The sequence below is a fragment of the Crinia signifera genome, chromosome 5 (genome assembly GCF_055691185.1).
Source record: "Crinia signifera chromosome 5, ASM5569118v1, whole genome shotgun sequence".
In the NCBI taxonomy this organism is placed as follows: Eukaryota; Metazoa; Chordata; class Amphibia; order Anura; family Myobatrachidae; genus Crinia; species Crinia signifera.
Window position 1 is genome coordinate 261,522,023 of NC_139221.1, and position 21,007 is coordinate 261,543,029.

The 21,007-nt window shown below is 44.0% G+C and overlaps 1 long non-coding RNA gene across 1 annotated transcript in view; it reads right to left on the bottom strand.

The window, feature by feature from the left end:
• Positions 1-484: 484 nt before the first annotated feature.
• Positions 485-21,007, bottom strand: part of LOC146079689 (uncharacterized) — a 99,921-nt gene continuing 79,398 nt past the window's right edge. Inside the window, exon 3 of the long non-coding RNA XR_014474700.1 lies at positions 485-569. This is a non-coding gene — a long non-coding RNA (uncharacterized LOC146079689). The remainder of the gene's footprint in view (positions 570-21,007) is intronic.

A 21,007-nucleotide genomic window follows, 5' to 3' on the forward strand; every position in this document is an offset into this window, starting at 1 on the left:
TAATAGATATGCACAACTAATACATTTATGCAAATTTTTTTCTTATCCATCAAACCTCCAGTAGGTTTGTAGAATAACATAATAAACATAATCAACTTCCATTCTATGAAATAAAACCAAAATTCCCTCTTATGGAATAGAGTAAATTGTACCATTTTTGTTATAATGCAAGTTTTGATACAGTTATAAACGTACAATCCTGTAAAACACAGTTCAGTTCTGTCCATCTGGCAGCTCACAGTGCAGGTGCAGCCCCCAAGGCAATTTAGTGTCCCCCACCTTCTCCGACAATCTTTATAGGAGTTACTCGTTTTGTTAACAGTATTTACCCTACAGGCACATTGCTGTATAATTGATGCCTTACCTATGAAACCACATGGACAGCAAGACTGTAGTTCGTGTTTCATCTGAGATAGAAATAATGTTATATTATCTTGGGTTCTGCATTGTTTAGATTAACATCAGCATTGCGATATTAACATACCTCAATACACAGGAAACGCTTAAATGCAGAGTCAGCTGTTCTTCCCAAAGTTCTAGCAGACCGTTGGCGACATGGACTTTGGGGTCTATATAAAGATGAAAAGTATCAGTGATTAGAACTGAGTTTGAAATAGTTCACATTTTAATGATTTAAGACAAAATTGAATAATGTTGTTGGCTATAACCCTTGCTTGATTGCTGAAGTGGTCGATATTTAACAGTGTCAATTCATCACTGTCTACCTGGTTATATTTAGCACTTTCTCCTGCTACCAACATGTCTCTAGATATCTGCTTTACAAAGGGGTCAGCGGGCCATTGTTGTAGGTTCATGTGCCCTGGCTTCCAGCTGCCTTTTTACTGTCGTTATTAATACAATGGGCCAGTATATATTTTAAATGGATTTGACCCGCAAACAAATAATACTGGTAGGAGGAAGGAACCAAGCTCTGTGCTCTCTTGATTAAAAATGCAGGTGGATAGATGGGTAATGTGCTTCTGCCTTTAAAAATCAAAACATCTATGTTGTCAAAATGCTCAGTTCCTGGACTTCCCTCTTATTTTATGATTGCCGTCACCTGCGTTGAACTAGTTATTTTATAAGAAGGAGTTTCACTCTAGGTGATGGCAATCATATATTAAGGGCCTTGTTCTGGATCAATTGCTACCACCTGCGCTTTCGCAAGGGAGATCGATGTTTTGCATCTGCGCATAGGCATGTGCAAATGCCGGGTGGGAGCGGGCATGGTGAACTGCAAGTTTGCTGTCCCGTTCGCACCTAGCAGTGCGTGCGGCAGTGAGGGGTCGCACCCATCGGAGCACCCAGCGTTTCATGGGTGTTCCCATGAAATGACTGGGCATTCAGATCGTAATTCGCCCGTGACAAACAATAAAACACATAATCAGTCCAATTTTTATAAAAATATAATAAACATATGAGGAGGAGGAGGTTGAGACTAAAACATAAAATATCATATTGTGATTAGTTTAATTTTCATAAAGAAACCATTAGAAATAGAGAATCCTAATGTAATAGATGGAATTAATTCATTGGTGAATAGTGGTCACCTGTCAAGGAATGGACAGGTTTCTAATTGGTCTATCATTATTAGATCAAGATGCTAAACATACATTGGCTAAATTCATAGTGCAAGCTTAAGATACAGCTTTATTATTGGTTAGACTTGCTACCCTACCTAACTAATCAATAATAAAGCTGTATCTTAAGCTTGCACTATGAGTTTAGCCAATGTATGTTCAGCATCTTAGTCTAATAATGATAGTGCACTCAGGCCTGGAGTCCCTGGGAGGAACCAAATTCATCACAGTTTTCAATTAACAGGTGGACGGTAATTCAGCTCTTGCACTTGCACTTTATATGGTCCTGATTCAAGGCATTATAGGAACAGACAGCCCCCCCCCCACCCCCTTTCCCAATTTTACATGTGAGGCCAATCCGCATCTAATACCAGCAATCCCCTTACGGTTTTTCATTGTATGTAATAACATGTATTTATTTTCATGTAAAATCAGTCCAATTTTGTTTTATTTGATTTTAATCAATTTAGTCAGCGCTGCTTCTTTCTTTTTCGTTTTGGTATTTGCATAGTTCAGGTCTGACTAACCTGACACCTACAGCAGCTGCTAGTGATCCAGCCCAAGTCCAAGCGCCACCTTCCCCCTCCAATTATGAGGGGAGCATTCCATTTTGACCCTTACCCTCCCCACTAGTGTCTAAACCTATCCCTCCCATTGCACAGCATTACCTTACCCTGTGTAGAATGTGTAAGAGAGGCATTAAGATTTGAGATCTATTGTCTAATGGGCATTTTGACATGTGGCATAATGTGTAATGAACATTGTAGTGTTTAGCATAATGTGTAATGGACATTATAGTGTTTAGCATAATGAGTAATGGACATTATGGTTTGGGGCATAATGTGTAATAGGCATTTATTGAATTGTGGCTCAATCCATGTGGCATTATGTGAATTTTGTGTACAATAATGTGTAGAAGTGGTATATGGTGTGGTACACTACACCAATTTGGGCTCATTTCCTATAATTGGGTCTGCTATTTTGTTGCATAATGTGTAGAAGTGGTATATGGTGCGGTACACTACACTCAAGGACACTCCCCCTTTTCACGAGGCCAAACCCCCTTTTTTCAAACCACATCCTTCACTTTTGTCGCCAAGGTGGGCCTGTGTACTTTAAAGGCCAGGGCCTATTTATAATCCCATTACCACCCTCTCTCTGCTCTCCTCCTCTATCTCTCTCTCTCTACTCTCTGAGCGGGCACACTGGCACCACTATCACCCCCCCTCCCCTATCATGGTGCACCCGCTGTCATTTTCTCCTGGATCCGCCCATGAAGGCTGCGAATAGATGTTTATGCTAAACATCCATTCGCAGCCCTGTGGGAACTGGGCAAGCGAGGGGAAGGGGGCGGCCATGCAGGCGGCATTACATCCACACGCAATGCTGCAAATTTCGCAGCATTACGTGTGGACCAGAATAAGGTCCTAAGAGGGAAGTTTGGGAACAGAGCACAGCTTATCTCTGACATTGCTCCACTGGGCAAGGCAGATGTTAGTTATATAAGTAAACATATTCACTAATCCTAATAGGGCGTACACACATTTTTCTATTCGATTTTGCTTATATCACACATTCGATTTCGATTCGATCCCAATGCGGGGCTCCGTAGCATCGAAATCAAATAGAAAAATAGACTGTGCAGGCAAGACTAAATAGTACAGATCTGTGCTATATAGTCTAAATCGAATATGTACACGGTGCAGCATGATTCGATCCCGATTTGGGATTGAATTGTAAGTACATTGCACCATGTGTACTCCCCTTAACTGTTAGCTAGAGCAGAGTGTATGTTTCATTTAAATCCCCAGAGTGGTTGGGCCATGGAAGAGTGAAAATACTATGGGCCTAATTTAAAGTGTTACAGATCTTGCTTTTTTTTTTCTAGCTGCACATGCACCATAGCTAAGCATATGCAAATTGTATGGCTATTCAGAGTGGTACATATCTCATTCACCAGATCCACTTGTGCCTGAGGTGTTGTGGGCATTTTGCGGGTGGAATTGAGGGCTATTACGGTGCAAATCAGCGGCGTAGCTTTGTTTGGGGCGCCCCCCCGCCGTTAATGGGGGGGCGCCCCCCCTCCCCACCCGTCCCCCGGCCCCCCGTGCCTTCCCCCCCGTGCCCCCTGTGCCCCCTCCCCCCATTGCCGCATGCTTACCTGTCTGCGCGTCCCGGCTCCCCTCCTGGCTTCAATAAATTCTATGCAGACAGACCACGATAAAATGGCCGCCCCCATACCGCAGACAGTTTCAGAGAACAGTCTGCTGTATGGGGCGGCCATTTTATCGTGGTCCGTCTCCATAGCATTGATTGAAGCCAGGAGGGGAGCCGGGACGCACGGACAGGTAAGCAGGCGGGGGATGGGGGGCGGGGGGATTACTATAGCACCGCAGCCCCCCCAGCGCCCCCATATGCACAGCGCCTCCCCCGCGACCGCGGGGGCTGCGGTGCTATAGTTACGCCACTGGTGCAAATGTTAGCTTATATTGATGATACATTAGCTACTTTCTCTGATGGGCAGGAGAAGTGCAACTGTCGCAAACATACATACCAATCCAATTAGGCCTTAAATTATGTAATCCATTTAGTCATTTAGATACTGCAGAGAATCGATAGGTGAAGAACTAAAGGTAGCCATACGACTTTTCACAGCAGTGTAGAGCCAGCTTATCTCCCTTAAGCCGCGTGGGACTTTCCCAGGGGGCGGAACAGAATTGCATGCAGTCCTTTTGCGTGTGATATATCACATGTGATCCCAGCAAGTGCTGCCAGAGGCTGTCCGATTTAATTAGCCCTACATTCAGCCCTGCAATGCGCAATGGATGGTGCATCGGAGCAGATCAGAAATATATGTGATTTGACTGCTTGACCTTGATTTCTCGTACCGATACGTCAGAATCAGGTGATCGGGCCAACTCACACTAGGGTGTGTCCACCTTAAGAATGTCTCATTGAATTGCTGGTCTATTTATCCAGTGTGACCGAAGCTTGTTATGTACAGAAACAAAATATGACACACCACTTCTATTGCATACTGAGTAAGCTAAAGATTATAATGGTGAGAGCAGAATATTTTTAGAAAAGACACTTATTATTATTGGTCCCGCTTTCACTCAGAGCACATGGCAGGGACTGCCTCCTTTTGGATCCCTTATCCCTGCAGGTGCTCTTTAATAAATTATGCACTTATAATCGCATACTTCATTACAATTTGGGTGCCTCTATTAAGCCCAATGCAAATGCAATTATTTATTAATATGCACCCAAGTGAAAGTTGGACGTCAGCAGTGAACCACCGGTGCTCATCGTTTGCTGTCACTTGGTCCCATAACCAGAGCCAGATTAAGGTCTAAATGGGCCTGGAGCTGAAAATGATCAAGGGCCTGTTATGCACAATAATAGCAGTAGTGGCCAGCACCTAATAATGTGGGGGGCGTGACCAGTGTTCTGGTTGGGTGGTCTGCTCATGGGTGTGTTTCTATCTGTGTAAATACTTTCAACTAATTATATATGCCTGGAAAAGGCAGGGGGCGGGCATATGAAAAATGCAGGGAGATATATTGGCGGGTGCCCTCCAAAGGTGTGCACCCACAGGATGCCGATGTCCTAAAATATATGCGGGGTGAGGCGGCACTCCAGTCATAAAAAAAAAATTGAAAGTCGAAAACTTGGTAGACAACATTTCAGCACCTTTTATGTGGTCACCTAAATTCACTACACCATATACCCCTTATACAAATCATGCAACACAATAGTAACCCCCTTATACTGTACTTGCCTCTTATACAATATGCCACATGGATTGAGTCAAAATTCACGTTATTGCCACACAGATTAAGGCAAAATTCACATTTTGCCACATGGATTGAGCCAAAATACACACTATACCAAACAGATTGAGCAATAATGCACAATACGCTTCATAAACAGGGACATTGCGTGAAAAGACACGCATTAAAAATTTACACCATAATGCCCATTACATGTTAAGCCGCACACTATAATGTTCATTACGTATTATGCCAAACACCATAATGCCTATTAAAAATGATGCAACATAAGTGCTGCTTACCTACATGCTCATTGCCAGGGGTTCCATGCTCATTGCCATGTGGGATTACATGCTCATTGCCAAAGGGGAATAGATGCTCATTGCCAAAGGGGAATACATGCTCGTGGTAACTGGGGGACAGCAACCGCCGGGCAGAAATGACAGCCATTGACAGCAGGGCAGAGTGCAGGGGGCTGCCCAGCTGTATTCAGAGCAATGTAGGTCCCAGCTATTTGATATAATACCCCTTTCATACCAGAAAATGCAGGCACTTATCCAGGAATTTGGTCCCATGATCAGGCAGGGACATTCCCAGACTGGCCCCTTTTACACCAGCCTAGTCCCTGCATTTTCTGGTGTGAGGGGTAGAGAAAACCACCCCCGCACCCCTTTAAACAACCAGCTATATCTTCAGAACCAACTGACCCATTTACATGTAGGCTTCGAATGATTTTGGTCCCGTGAAACTGGGCCTTTTGGTTCCAGAGAAATCTGTCCTCAAACAACATGAACAGCCATGAAATTACATTTCAGAAATGAAAAAAAATATATATCTCTAGAACCACTGAACCCATATGGACCAGGTATCAGAATGAAGGCCCAGTGATTTGGGTTCGACGGGATAAACCTCGAGCTTCTGTGATGCTGTAGGGGGAACTGGCAGCCGTTGGAACCGGGTGGAGGTCGGAATTAGCAGTTCCCATGTTATCCTATGGGGAAAACGTTCAAGGTTTGCCTGTCGGTATCTCCAGTTCCCGGTGGGCTTCGAGCTTCTGTGATGCTGTTGGGGGAACTGGCAGCCGTTGGAACCGGGTGGAGGTCGGAATTAGCAGTTCCCATGTTATCCTATGGGGAAAACGTTCCAGGTTTGCCTGTCGGTATCTCCAGTTCCCGGTGGGCTAGAGATGCGGGGCTGGGCTTGTTGGAAAGCCCTGGCCCTCAGCTACAAAATGGGCCTATTTGGAGAGCTGTAGCTCCTTCAGGCCCATTGTTAATCTGGCCCTGCCCATAACTTACTACTTCTGTCAGTGTATTGCTGCCATTATCAGTAGAACTGAGGGCCTGATTCAGAGATGTAACATAGAAACATAGAATTTGACGGCAGATAAGAACCACTTGGCCCATCTAGTCTGCCCCTTTTTTTTAAACATGTTACCTCAAACCATATTTGATCTTTTTTTTTGTAAGGATATCAATATTCTTATCCCAAGCATGTTTAAATTGTACTACTGTATTTGCCTCTACCACCTCTGATGGGAGGCTATTCCACTTATCTACTACTCTTTCTGTGTAGTAATTCTTCCTCACATTCCCCCTGAATCTTCCTCCCTCTAGTGTCAGTGCATGTCCTCGTGTTCTGCTGCTCCTCTTCCTGTGAAGAATGTCTCCCACCTGTACCTTGTTCAAGCCCTTGATATATTTGAAAGTTTCTATCATGTCACCCCTTTCCCTTCTCTGCTCTAAAGTATACATATTAAGATCTTTTAGTCTTTCCTGGTACGTTTTGTGATGTAGGCCATGCACCATTTTAGTTGCCCTTCTTTGTACAGTCTCTAATGTATTTATATCTGGAGATATGGCCTCCAGAACTGAACACAATACTGTAGGTGAGGTCGTACCAATGACCTATAGAGTGGCATTATTACTTCTTTCTTTCTACTGCTGATACCTCTCCCTATGCAACCAAGCATCTGACTTGCCTTCCTCATTGCTTTGTTACATTGCCTACCTGCCTTTAAGTCCCCTGAAATAGTGACACCTAGATCCCTCTCTTCCTCAGTAGTTTCCATTATAGTGCCATTTATACTATATTGAGTCTTTGGATTTTTGCAACCCAAGTGCATGATTTTGCATTTTTTGGCATTAAACTGTAGTTGCCATTCTCTTGACCATTTCTCTAATCTATCTAGATCCTCAATCATTTGTTTTAGCCCTCCTGGTGTGTCTACCCTGTTGCATACCTTTGTGTCATCTGCAGTCAATGTACACAGTGACTGTGTTAATATATACCAATGACACAGGAGGCATCTTGTTTAAGTAGACTCCTGCCACCGTCTCTGATCTGCTGCTGATGCACACGTAGACGCATCATTGAATCATCGGAATAACCATCGGTCACTTCAGGAACCCAGTGGCCTTGGCCTGTGGAACTACGGTACAAGCATTTCTTTGTTCTTTGTGGAACGACAAATCTTTTGAATTTAGACTTAGGGTGTGCAGTCCAAGGCCCCTCCCCATAAGTACTATTAGTAATGTTTGCTATTTATAAATAGTGTGGCAAGTACATTTTAATTTAATGTGGATGTGACCATAGGAGCTTTGTAGAGAATAATCTAAACCATTTGCTGTTTCTGTTAATACGTTAGAAAAGGACGTCAGTCTCTTAACTAAAACCTTGGGAGTAAGAGTAAGTGAGTGTTTTAATTACATTCAGCCTTAAGTATGGAGGACTGTAGCACACAGGAATGTGGACGCACACGCTGTATGCATGGCACTCTCATGTCTGGCTGAATTTAGTTAATTTGCTAGAATAAGTGCATGCTAGAGTTACAGAAAATGAACCCACCACATGACATTGTATTATATTACTGGCCTGAAGCTTTCCATCGTCATAAAACCCGTCAGCCCTCAACATCACTAAGGACACCAATGATTCAGGAGTGAATTAATGAAATAAAGTGTCAGTAGAATGACTTTATAATTAAAATATATACCGATAGGAAACAAGTGCCTCGCAGCCATTTGATGAGGCTGTATAGGGTGTAGCTTATTCTATGCAGGGAACTGCTGCAGCTGCAACAAAGGAACAACTCCTGATCTGCTCGCGCAGCGCAGCATACAGTACATCCTCATCTTCAATAACTCTGCTCCTTTATCTCACTCTGGCTGACTCCTCATAAAGTGATTGCTGTTTACTTTGCACCAACAACTAATCTGTTAATAATTGATTTTATATTTGTGTAGCCATTTGTCTGTGACAAGAGCTGGGTCTGTGGATTACTGACGTTCTTGGATTGATGAATTAAGATTTTTAAACTCTTTTTCAATGTAAATATAAAACAGTGTTGTTCGGAAATGTATCACCAGCATAATTTTTTGGCTACTGGAAGATATGATAGGAGTGTACTTTTAGGCAACCAGCACCAGCCAACCAGGCAACTGTTTGCATTTTTCTACTTGTACCAGGGCCCAAACTAGGATTTCTGCCCCCCCCCCCAAAAAAAAATCCCACCACGACTATAGACTTTGCCCTAAAAACCTATGGCTGATTTACACTGTAATGCCTAGAACACATTCTACCACATACCATAATGCCCATTGCACAACATACCATAATGCCCATTACATATTATACCATACACCATAATGACCATTACACATTATACAACACACCATAATGCCCATTACACATTCTTCCACATACCATAATGCCCATTACACGACATACCATAATGCCCATTACACATTATACCACACACACCATAATGCCCATTATACATTATAACACACACACACACACACACACACACCGTAATGCCTCTTACATAATTATGCCACACGCCATAATTCCCATTACATATACCACATGTCGTAATGCCTATTGCACATTATACCATACACCGTAACGCATATTACATAATATACCACATAAGTGCCGCTTACCTACATGCTTGTTGCCATGAGGTACATGCCCATTGCCAGGGGTTATGTGATACTTTCAAAGTGTTATAATTGATTTACAACATGTTGTTGTAATAATTAAATATGCTTAAAATGTAATAATGTATTTGTTTGCTGTTACCCCTTACAGAGGGAAGTAACCTGAACCCTCACAGAGGGAAATTTATAAGTCCCCCTCATGGAGGGAAGTTAAACTGAGCCTAAATGGTCTCAGCCATTTACTTTAACAGGCCTGAGACCATGGATCAGACAGTACCACCACAATAGAAGGGGGTAAACAGGGCCGCATGTGTATTAAAGAGAAGGGCTCGAGACCAGAGTGGGAGACACTGCTGGTCCTAGAGGAGAGAGTACAAAATGGGGAGCACGGCTCCAACTGCTGAGGTCAGCCTTCATTGAGGTGAAGGGCTATAAAGACGGAGCAGCACTGAGGGACTGGGCAGTGATAACAACCTTACCTGACAGCAGCGGCTGAGGAGCGAAGATGCTGGGCTGTGACAGGGAGATGCCCAGGCTTCCCCAGTAACACTCCCTTTGATCAAGATGGCTGAGAGTTACAGCCTGCACAGAAGGGACCGCAGCAGGTGGAGCTCCTCGGAGGTTCCCCGCTGCATCGGATGAGAAGAGGCGAAGCTGAGAGGACACTGGCGGCTGAGTAGAGGAGCTGTGCTGTTAGATGGATCAAAACTGACTGGCTCTGTGATTACAGCAGGAAAGGCTGGCCATGGCATCTCTTCTATACTGGTGGACAGATGGGGGCTGCAGCTTCTCCCACCCACCTCCCTTGCCGTCTTCCTCCCTCAGAAGCCTTCTTCCTCCCGCACCATGGCTCTTCCATGTTACTAGGCTGTCACTTTTTCTATTTATTTTATTGATGCAAAAACATTGAGCACATCAATGCAATGTTTACATACTGTATGAAACATTGGGGGTGATTCTGGTTGACTCACTAAGATGTGAAAAATTACTGCTTAGCGAGCCATCTCGCCCTGAGTGAGCAAATGCCTGTCCCCCAGTGGTCCGAACATCCCCGCCGCTTTGCAAATGGATGTTTAGCATAAATAAATGTATTGCCCTGTGTATACCCAGGAAGTGAGGGCACACATTTGTATGTAGGCAGATTTGCATGACACTGGTGGAACGGGAAGAAAGAGTAATTCTTACATAGTACAGTAACATCATGTTCGTGCTGTTGTGATCTCCTGCAGACCAACACACAGATGTATTTAAACCTGTAAAAGTCACATTATCTATGAGCAGTCTGGGGCAGGTGCAGATAGCAGTTGATGATGATGACAGTCACCAGCACCATAGGCTACAGCGGACAAATGCCTACAGCTGGGCAATCTCCGGAATGCTTTGTATTTTGGAGCTAGGTAAATCTGGACACTTTGCCCCTCCATAGAAGAATGTCTTACAATTGTGTGACACTAAATTTTTGCAGTCCACCTTGCCCCGAAAAACATGTATTTTGGGGGACAGCGATGACAAAAATGCTGGACAATTGACAAAAACATCCATTTACAAAATTGGTATCAAATGGGTTTAATTAACTTTTTTCTGGCATTTTTATTGTAATTAGTTCCGATAAATTATTAGATTTTTGATCCAATCAACCAATTAGTTTCTGGTTGAACATATGTTTAGGTTTATTAGCTAAGATTATCTGTCCAACTAATCAAACAACGAACCAATCAAATCTTTGGTTGGACTGAAAATCTGTTAATGTAAATGGGAAAAAAATGGTCTTTCATACAAATTGGTTAAATAAAGAAGATTTACCCAATTTGTCTGAATCACTAGTATGGCCAGTTTTTCAGTGTTTGGAAGAAGATAATCTATGATCATTCACTCCCATATATTACCAGATTTCATTCCAATCAGTGATTAAGAAAATTTACACAATTGTCGGTTTGTTCAGTTAGTTGGACAAATAATCATAAGCTGTGTACATATCAGACGATATGCTGTCCAATGCCACAGATCAGAGCAACTTGTCATACACATCATCTGACGTGTTCCCTTAATTAGTACTGTGGATAAGTACTGTGGATTTTTATTTCTTCTTGGGACAGCAGGTCCCGAGAATAAATAATCACTTAAGATCTCCATGTTTAATAGTGGAGACCAACATAATTAAATATAACTCTAGTGACAGAGAGGAATCTTATGTGGTTTTGGGGCACTTTTTATATAAATTGAAACAATTAAAATATAACCTTTATTGATATAAACTAAAATATGTATATTCAATCACCCTCAATAGAAAGTTTTGAGAATTAAAATAAATAAAAAAATAAATAGATGTAACAGCCAGTTTTAAATTATCCAATAGTTTGGATAATATAGTATTATGTAAATCACACTGGTATGGCTGTATTTGTTAATCAAAAAAAGAACATATGGTCGGGTAGTAGAACAATATGGTGTCCTAAAGGATGACATTTTGAACAAAAAGGAGATCATAAGTAATCATGAGTATTATTCTTTAATCTAAAGGTCATTCAATATGTGGATGTGAATTCCTGTTATGTAATGTTACAGTGTATATTAGCAAGTGTCAAGGGATAGTAAAGTAATCCTGTGACTATAATCACAATAGGAATCAGATGTCCTTCCATTTGCCTAGTGTCAGTGGACGTTGGATGAGAGTACCTATAATACCTCCTTCACACCAGAAATGCAGAGACATACCAGGGAATTAAATTCCAGGGACAAGCAGGGACATTCCCGTGTTGGGACCCATTCACACATGCTTTTGAAGCAGGAACAACCCGGGTCGGCACCTTTCACACTGAACTCGGGATGACCCTGCATTTCTATGAGAATAGCATTGAAAATGGCCTTTTTTAGGCTCACATTAGATTATTGATTATTAATAATTAAGATACAAAACATTTGTAGTGTTTCAGCCTTTGTTTACTTGTATAAAACAAAATAAAAGGCATATGAAAGCATCTTACCCTCTAATGTTTAATAGCTCTCTCACCTCCTCATTTGTCCAAGACATGGCACACATTGCAGGCTTTCAGGGGTTAAAATGAACTTCTGGAGTCTGTGGTGCCAGAGAACATGCACAGTGTCCCCCTGCATGCTGTATGCTGTCTCTGGGCGTGTCTGTGAGTGTCCACCTGTGGAAGTCTAGGTACACACACGCCATTTTGTGATAGTATGGCCGCCATTTTGGTTCGCAGAGTTGCGCAAATAAAGTTTCCATACCCGAGTATGTGTGACAATGTGGACCTGAAGGGTAGACATACTATCACATATAAAATTCATAATAACACACTTACACGAAATGAAAATAGTTAAAAGGTTTAGAACGCCACACATAGCTTAGTTAGCCCTGCACACACCTGTCTATATCGTGTTTAGTACCGTTCCATTCAGCTCATTATGCGGAGTATTCCGGTCATTGCGAATATTTCGCAATGTACACTGTCCGATAGTTATGGATTAAATCCATATTCCAGAGACAGTTTCTGTTGAAAGTAGTTAACAAAGGAAACTAGATAAAACCGGTTCTTATCCTTGCTGACGCCGAAACCACCGAACAAAGGACTCTTAAAGTTCACTCCCCTGCACCTGGTCAGACCAGGTACAGCGTCTAACCCCCAATCACAGGGGACCGGACATATGATCTCTGGCCAATGAGAATGGCCTTTGACCTCCCCCTTCTGACCCTATAAGATAGGCGACCCGGAGCAGGCTCGGTCACTTCGGCACAACTAACTTCCCTGGACTTTCCTACCGGACTATCGCTCATTCCTGAACGATAGTGAGCTCTGACCGGACGGCGCTTCGCATACTAGAGTAAGACGGGTAACGGTTGCATTTCACGGTATTTATCCTTGTAGTATTGTTGGCTGGTTGTGTCTTGTATTATTGTATTCTTTCCCCTTAGCAGAGATTGTTAGTATTCATTGTTAGTATATTGTATCACTTGTTATACCTGTTTATTCTTATTTCTGTAACCCCCTTTTGTCCATTAGGGACTTTAATACAACCTTTTATATGGAGTTCTAACCTCCTTACTTCTATTCAGTGGTCGTGTCTGGTTATTCGCATAATAGCGATAAGGTACATTGCGGACTCTGTCCTTTAAAGTATATTCGCAGAATTAGAGACAAAGTCCTGCGAAGAGATCTCTTATCAAGGTATTGGTTCTTAAGTGTATAACATACAATTAAAAGGTACGCTACGCTGCGCTACGTTTTGTTCGCACGTAGCTAGGTATAAAGGGTAAGCAGGTTACGGACACATTACGTAACCTGCGCTTTCCACTTATTGTCTCCCTGGTCATATCACATCAGCATTAACAATTGGGGACATCGTCCGGTCGTTTCACATTCCAGAACTCAGTACCAGGCGTGCGGCCCGACCTATACCAGCAAAAGGGTGGAGGTATTATCCATTGCTGGATAGGCCAGGTCCGCGGCGGTGCGGGGTTCGGGAAGTGCTAGCGTTGAAACCCGGGGCACAATAAGTGAAAGCCACGTGTTTAAAAGCATATATTAAGTGTGTAGTAAACTGTACTTCTGCCTGCCACAAGTAGTTTAACGGGGTATAGTGTCTTGAGTTGCTTGTTCATTACAGTATATGTACCACGTGCGATAAGGTTCGCACACGTGGAATCTGTGTTTATTATAGTACATAGAGGATCCCCTCTGTGCAAAACTATAATTGTTTATTGTTAGTTACCGCAAAAACAGGGACTCCGCCACGTGGCGACAAGTCCTGGGCCTTTTGCAGTAACGTAAAGCGTCTATTGTGTATTACGCAAGGTGCGCGCGCACGTGCCCACATCGGGAAAGTTTCGCATCTTTGTACGTGATTTACGGATTAAGTGCGGGATTTATTTCGCATCTTGGTACGTAAATCTCGGACAGAGTTAAGGGACTTATTCCACATTTAGACGCAATTACTGCGTATAGCGAAACCCGAGCGCAACCCTGCAAATACACTATAGAACACGTGGGTGGCCGATTCATCGGCGGCCTGTGAACAGCGCACGTACACACGTGGCTGTTCATTGGTACTGCACATGCAGCACACATAGGAATTAAGAAGTGAACAGTATTAAACCACTAGCTTTATTTAAACCGTATAGTAATATACTGCGAATAAAGCGGTGATTAATAAAAGAAAATAAGTTTTTCTTTTTGTTCATTTTCTCATAAGCAAGCAACTCAAGCATTATTTTAATAGATTCCTATAGTTTATTATAAGGGATTTATACCTGCATAAGAATCTAGTGAAAAGCTACCGGCCTGGGAAAATTTTCTGTACAGAAATATTTCAAAAATAAGCATAAGACCTAGGTGTAACTAGCGCCCAGTGTAAAAAAATAACTGAGGCGAACGGGTGTGTGACGGCACGACTCAGCGCAGTGTAGTCCAGTGTAGGACAGTCCAGTTAGGACCCGGGTTCACGTGACGACGTGCCCATAGGAACTGCCCCTTCAGTGGAATTAATTCCGCTAGGAGGGTACAAGAAGATATATCGGAACGCACTTGTTTCCGATTAGCTACTTTAGAAATCCGATTTTTGGGGGTATAGGAAAGCAAGTTTGCTATACCCTGGAAAAATTGTGCCGCATCAAGCAAGTTGGCTAGAAGTTCGCTGCTAGTTGAAAGACTTGGTGATTGAGTAACATTACCTCGCATTGTGGGCTCTTCGCTTGATTGCGTTGAAGTGTCGCTGTGTGGAGAAGTGAGTGGTTGGGGAGCTCTCAGATAAGAAATAACCCACCGATTATCTATTAAGCTGTGAACGTTTGTTCCTGTAACTATGGGTAATAACGGGTCACGCTGTGATAACGTGCAGGATAGGGAGGAAGCAAGCCGGCCAAGAGGATCGGCTGCTTTTATTATGTGCAGGAAGCACGGTGAACTCGCAGTTGTTTACCAAAATAAATGGAGAAAAATGACACAAGGCAGCAAGTTAGAATTTCCCAGTGTTGGTAGCTTCGATCCAGAAATCTTATCGGCAGTAAAAGATGAAATATGCCTACTCTCCAGTCGTAAGGAGAGAGTGAAGCATATAAATATTCTTAAATTGTGGCAGAAGGAAGGACAGGAACAATGGGGAACCAGAGGTCTGGCAATACCTGATGCAATCAGCCACAATAAAAATGCAAATGCAACCGCTGCCACACTAGAATCAGCTCCCCCACCCCCATATGTGCCGAAGGGGTTAATGTCTCATAAGAAAGACCTAAGTAATCATGTACCTGTTACTAACTTGTACCCTGTTTTATCCCCTTACAAGGAAACCCGAGAGGAAAACGAGCAGCTGTTGGCACTGGCCGTCTCTCATGCAATAAATATGATTGAGGGAAAAGCTCAACCCGCTGTTGAGGCCCCAGCACAGGAGGAGGAGACGGCTGATGCCAACAGCATAGTATTGGACTCAGGTAATGATGCACCACACAGCACAGACACAAATGACTCCCAAGCAGGTCCCAGTAATGCGAATGTGGTACAAACATACCCTGTACGCACACTGGAGGTTCCCTATGGTAAGGCAGACAGAGAGGGTGTGATACCTACCAGAAAGATGACCATGCTAAACCCATGGACACGGTTAGAGCTGCGGTCCATCATTACAGATTTCCCTGATCCTAGGAAAAATCTGGCTCTGTGCCGGAAATTTGTAAGGGATCTGGGAAACTCTGATGAGCCCACCAACAAGGATTGGAGAATCATGTTGAGGGCCTGTCTCCCCACTCACATTGACATCCCGAAATTCATTCAGGATAGTGGATTGAAAGTGGACAAGGAGATAAATGATGAGATCAACCAGGAAAATATACGCCTGATTAATGTACAGTTAGGAGTGTATTTTCCTGCAGCAGTGGAATATAGCAAGATATTCACTATCAAACAACAAGATGGTGAAGTAGCTAGCGAATATTTCAACCGGGGTTTGATGGCGGTATCAAAGTACACTGGTGTCTCCGAGCCTAAGGACGACCCCCACCTGAGGGAGCTGATTGTCTCTGTGCTGGTGGAAGGGCTTAGCGAAAACCTGAGAACCAGAGTCCAAACTTCTTTCCCAAATTGGCGTGGAATGACAGTGGATGCCCTACGGGAATCTGCTGTGGACCACGACCGCAACATTAAAAAGCGCAAGGAACTGCAAACTGAGAAACTAATGATGGTTAGCATCCAAGCCCTTACTAATGCCCCAAACAAAGTTGCATACCAACAACGAAACACCAGGGACACAGGCAGAAAGCCCATTATTTGCTACAACTGCAATAAGGAGGGACATATGGCAGCACAATGTAGGTCAGGAAACCCAAGGAGTTACCAAACACATAGGCGAGAATGGGAATCTCACAAAGGTGAGACACGGAGATACCCAGCCCCTAGACAATGGGAGGAGACAGACAGGTCACGCAACATGCCTCCTCCCCATCTGATGGCTGACACTGTGCTAAGGGCAACCCAGGTCAGACCATAGGAAACAGGTCATACCTGTATCCTACAGCCAGTTAGACTAACACAACACCTTGGAGAGGAACCTCAGGTGAAGGTTGATATAGCTGGAGTAAGACAAACCTTTTTGGTTGATACAGGGGCGGCCAGATCTGTTCTCAACACTCCTCTTCACTTGGGTTTCACTAACCAATCAGTAGCGGCAATTGGGGTAACAGGAAAAATACAACATTACCCACTGACGAAACCAGCGGAGGTTACAATCGGGCCTCTGCATACCAAACACTCTTTTCTGTTGGCTGCAGCGGCCCCGACTAACCTCCTGGGTAGAGATTTACTTTGCAAAATGGGATGTGTCATCTATTGCACCCCCGATGGGGTATTTCTGGACACTCCTAGAAATCTTACACAAGAAGTGCAAGATATGCTGGATAGTCCTCAGAGGCTAATGTTGTGTTCCACTGTTGTAGAATCAAATCCATCTAGGGTAGCTGAAATTACAGCACAAATACCGAGTTCCCTTTGGACTAAAGATGGACAAGATGCTGGGCTGATGGCAAATGTAGCTCCAGTAGAAATCCGCTTAAAAGAAGGCAGGATAGCCCCAAAAATACCGCAATACCCTTTAAAACCTGAAGTTGAGCTAGGAATATTTCCAGTGATCCAACGATTGCTCCAACAGGAAATCCTAATTAGAACTTCCAGCACGGCCAATAGTCCCATTTTTCCTGTGAAAAAGAGCGGGGGGAGGGGCTACAGACTAGTGCAGGATTTGAGAGGGGTAAACAAGGTAGTTGAGAGCCAATTCCCCGTAGTGCCTAACCCAGCTGTCATCCTCATGCAAATCCCACCTCACTGTACCCATTTCACAGTCATTGACTTGTGTTCAGCATTCTTCTCCGTCCCTTTGCATCCTGACAGCCAGTATCTGTTCGCCTTTACTTACAGAGGAGTACAGTATACCTGGACACGACTCCCCCAAGGGTTCATAGACAGCCCCAGCATCTTCTCCCAGGCCTTGCATGATTGTCTGCAATCCTTTCAACCCATGAGCGGTTCGATACTGATACAATATGTCGACGACTTATTGTTGTGTTCTGAGTCACTGGAGTCATCAGTGGATGACACTAGACAGCTACTGATGCATCTCTCAGAGACAGGACATAAAGTATCAAAGGATAAACTACAATTATGCCAGATCAGGGTTAAGTATCTCGGTCACTGCCTTACCCAAGGGCTGAGACACCTCACCGACGACAGAATCCAAGCGATTCAGAACATGGTACTGCCACAGACCCAACATCAGATCCGTACGTTCTTAGGCATGTGTGGATACTGTCGCAATTGGATCCCAGGATTCTCTATTCTGGCATTACCACTGCAAGAGATGGTTTCCTCAACTAAGCCTGATCGGGTCTCTCATACTGAGGAATCTGAGCTGGCTTTCGAGGAACTAAAGGTGAGCCTAACAAAGGCCCCAGCACTGGGAATGCCAGATTATGGGAAACCCTTTGAACTGTACGGAACTGAATCAGGTGGGTGTGCGGCAGGAGTGCTTGTACAAAAACATGGTGATGCCAACCGACCAATAGCGTACTACAGTGGCCAGCTGGACACAGTAGCACGCTCACTCCCAACTTGCTTACGAAGTGTGGCTGCAATAGCACAACTAGTAAGTAAGAGTGAGGACGTAGTGCTGGGACACGATTTAACTGTTCATGCTCCCCATGCTGTCTCTGCTCTCCTAAATTCTGCCCAAACACGTCATGTGTCCTCAGCACGGTTCACTAAGTGGGAACTGGCGCTGATGGCCCCAGTAAATATTACCATCAAAAGATGCAACACATTAAACCCAGCCACATTTCTTCCTCATGTGCCCTCCAAGGCACAAAGGGTGGAGGGTGATGGAAATGTTGCTGAATATGGTAAAGCAGAGTTTAGTGAGAGTGAGGACAAACATGATTGCATGACCTACCTGAATCAGACCTTCACAGCACGTCCTGACATAAGCGACAGCCCATTAAGTGAGGTAGACATAACCTTATTCACAGATGGTAGCTGTCATAGACAGACGGAGACAGGAGAGCTTTGCACAGGCTACGCGGTAGTAGATGGAGAAGGTATTGTGGAAGCTGAACCCTTAGGACCACCTCACTCAGCGCAAGTAGCGGAACTGGTGGCACTGACCAGAGCATGTGAACTGGCTAAAGGGAAATCAGTGAACATATATACCGACTCCAGATATGCTTTCGGAGTAGTCCATGATTTTGGAGCCCTATGGCGCCTCCGAAATTTCATGACGGCGGCTGGCACACCAGTGGCGCATGCGACGTACATTAGGAGACTTCTGGGAGCTATCCAGCTTCCAGACAGAGTGGCTGTTATCAAGTGCAAAGCTCACACATCAGAGAAAGACCCGGTGTCACTTGGTAACAGCCGCGCTGATGAGGCAGCGAAAAGGGCCGCATGCCCTGTAAATATTTTTACCCATCCCACCAACCTTTGTACACTGAACATGGTATCCACATCCAAACTGATAGACATGCAGAATTTGTGTTCCCCACAGGAAAGAGCAGTATGGAAGTCGAAGGGATGTGGCCAAGAGTCCACCGGACTTTGGAGAGATGGACACGGGAAACCAGTGGCCCCCAGAGCATACCTTCCTAGTCTAGCCGAGGCGGCCCATGGGCTGACACATCTTGGGAAGGAAGGTATGTGCAAGCTGGTAAAGGCCTACTGGTGTGCACCAGGGTTCGCTTCTCAAGCAGGTAGAGTGGCAATGTCATGCCTCACCTGTTTGAGGAAGAACGTTGGAAAAGCCATCCCAACAGAGCCATCCCACATCCCTCCTACAGAAGGCCCTTTCCAGGTAATACAAATCGACTTCATACAGTTACCACCCTGTAGGAATTTGAAATATGTATTGGTTTGTGTTGACATGTTTTCCAGCTGGGTGGAGGCTTTCCCCGCTGCCTCCAACACCGCTACCTTTACAGCAAAGAAAATATGTCAGGAGTTTGTCTGTAGATATGGTATCCCAAAAGTCATTGAGAGTGACAGAGGCACTCATTTCACAGGAGAGGTCTTCCAAATCATGTGTAAACTCCTGGGGATTAATAGTAAACTTCATACTCCATATCGTCCCCAGGCGAGCGCCAAAGTTGAGAGAATGAATGGTACTATTAAGAACAAATTGGGTAAAGTTATGGCTGAAACAGGGTTGTTATGGCCAGAGGCACTGCCTATTGTGTTGTATAGCATTAGGACCACTCCCAGGACTCCGCTCAACCTGTCCCCCTTCGAGATACTGTTTGGTCGGCAGCCACACATCATGATAGACCCACAGGATGATCTAAAATGTAATAATGAGCTAACTGTACAGTATATCCTAAAGCTAAACAAACAGCTAAGGGAGCAACAAAAGCAGCTGAATTTTCTGAACCCTGATATGCCTACCGAAAATTGTCATAATCTTAAACCAGGAGACTTTGTTATGATCCGAAATTTTTTACGCTCAGGTTGTTTGATAGACCGTTGGGAAGGACCGTACCAAGTTTTGTTGACCAGCACTACATCGATTAAAGTCGCAGAGAGAGAGACTTGGATACATTCGTCCCACTGCAAGAAAGCCAGTAACCCAGAATCCCAGTGTGCAGAGAGCGAGAGAGAAGAAGTGTCGCTAGAAGCATTGTTTCGGGAACACTGAGAAGCAGCCAAGGTCGAGCAACCTGAGTGAACAAAGGTCTAAGAGCAGAGCAAAATAAAAGTCTCCTGGGTAGAGATGATGGAAGGACTCCAAGCAAAAGGTTCACAGTTATGCATATATGTCTTTGTTTTCTTTCTGTGTTCTTTCTTTCATCCAAAAATACTTGGTGGCTGCCACATTCTAGAGCGATCGGAGCGGAGTCCTGACAGTGTAATAATGGACCCAGATATGGGTGAGGTAGAATCCCTAAACCAGCTTGACACTTTGCCCATGACAGGAGAAGGTAAAAGGTATGAGGAAAACGTAGTTCAAGGGCTATGTGATGATTTATTGTCTGGTGAGTACTGTGTCTGTAGGTATTGTCAACCTAAAATGGAAGAAGGATGCATCCAGCGATGTCAGTCGACCAGTAAGGCAACTACCGGCCAACATCCTTTGAGTGATTACCACTCATTAGTGGGTAAGGTTTTAAACCAAACAGAATGCTGGGTGTGTTCTCAAGTATTACATAAAAGGAGTAGTGTAGGCCTAGTCCCATACCCGC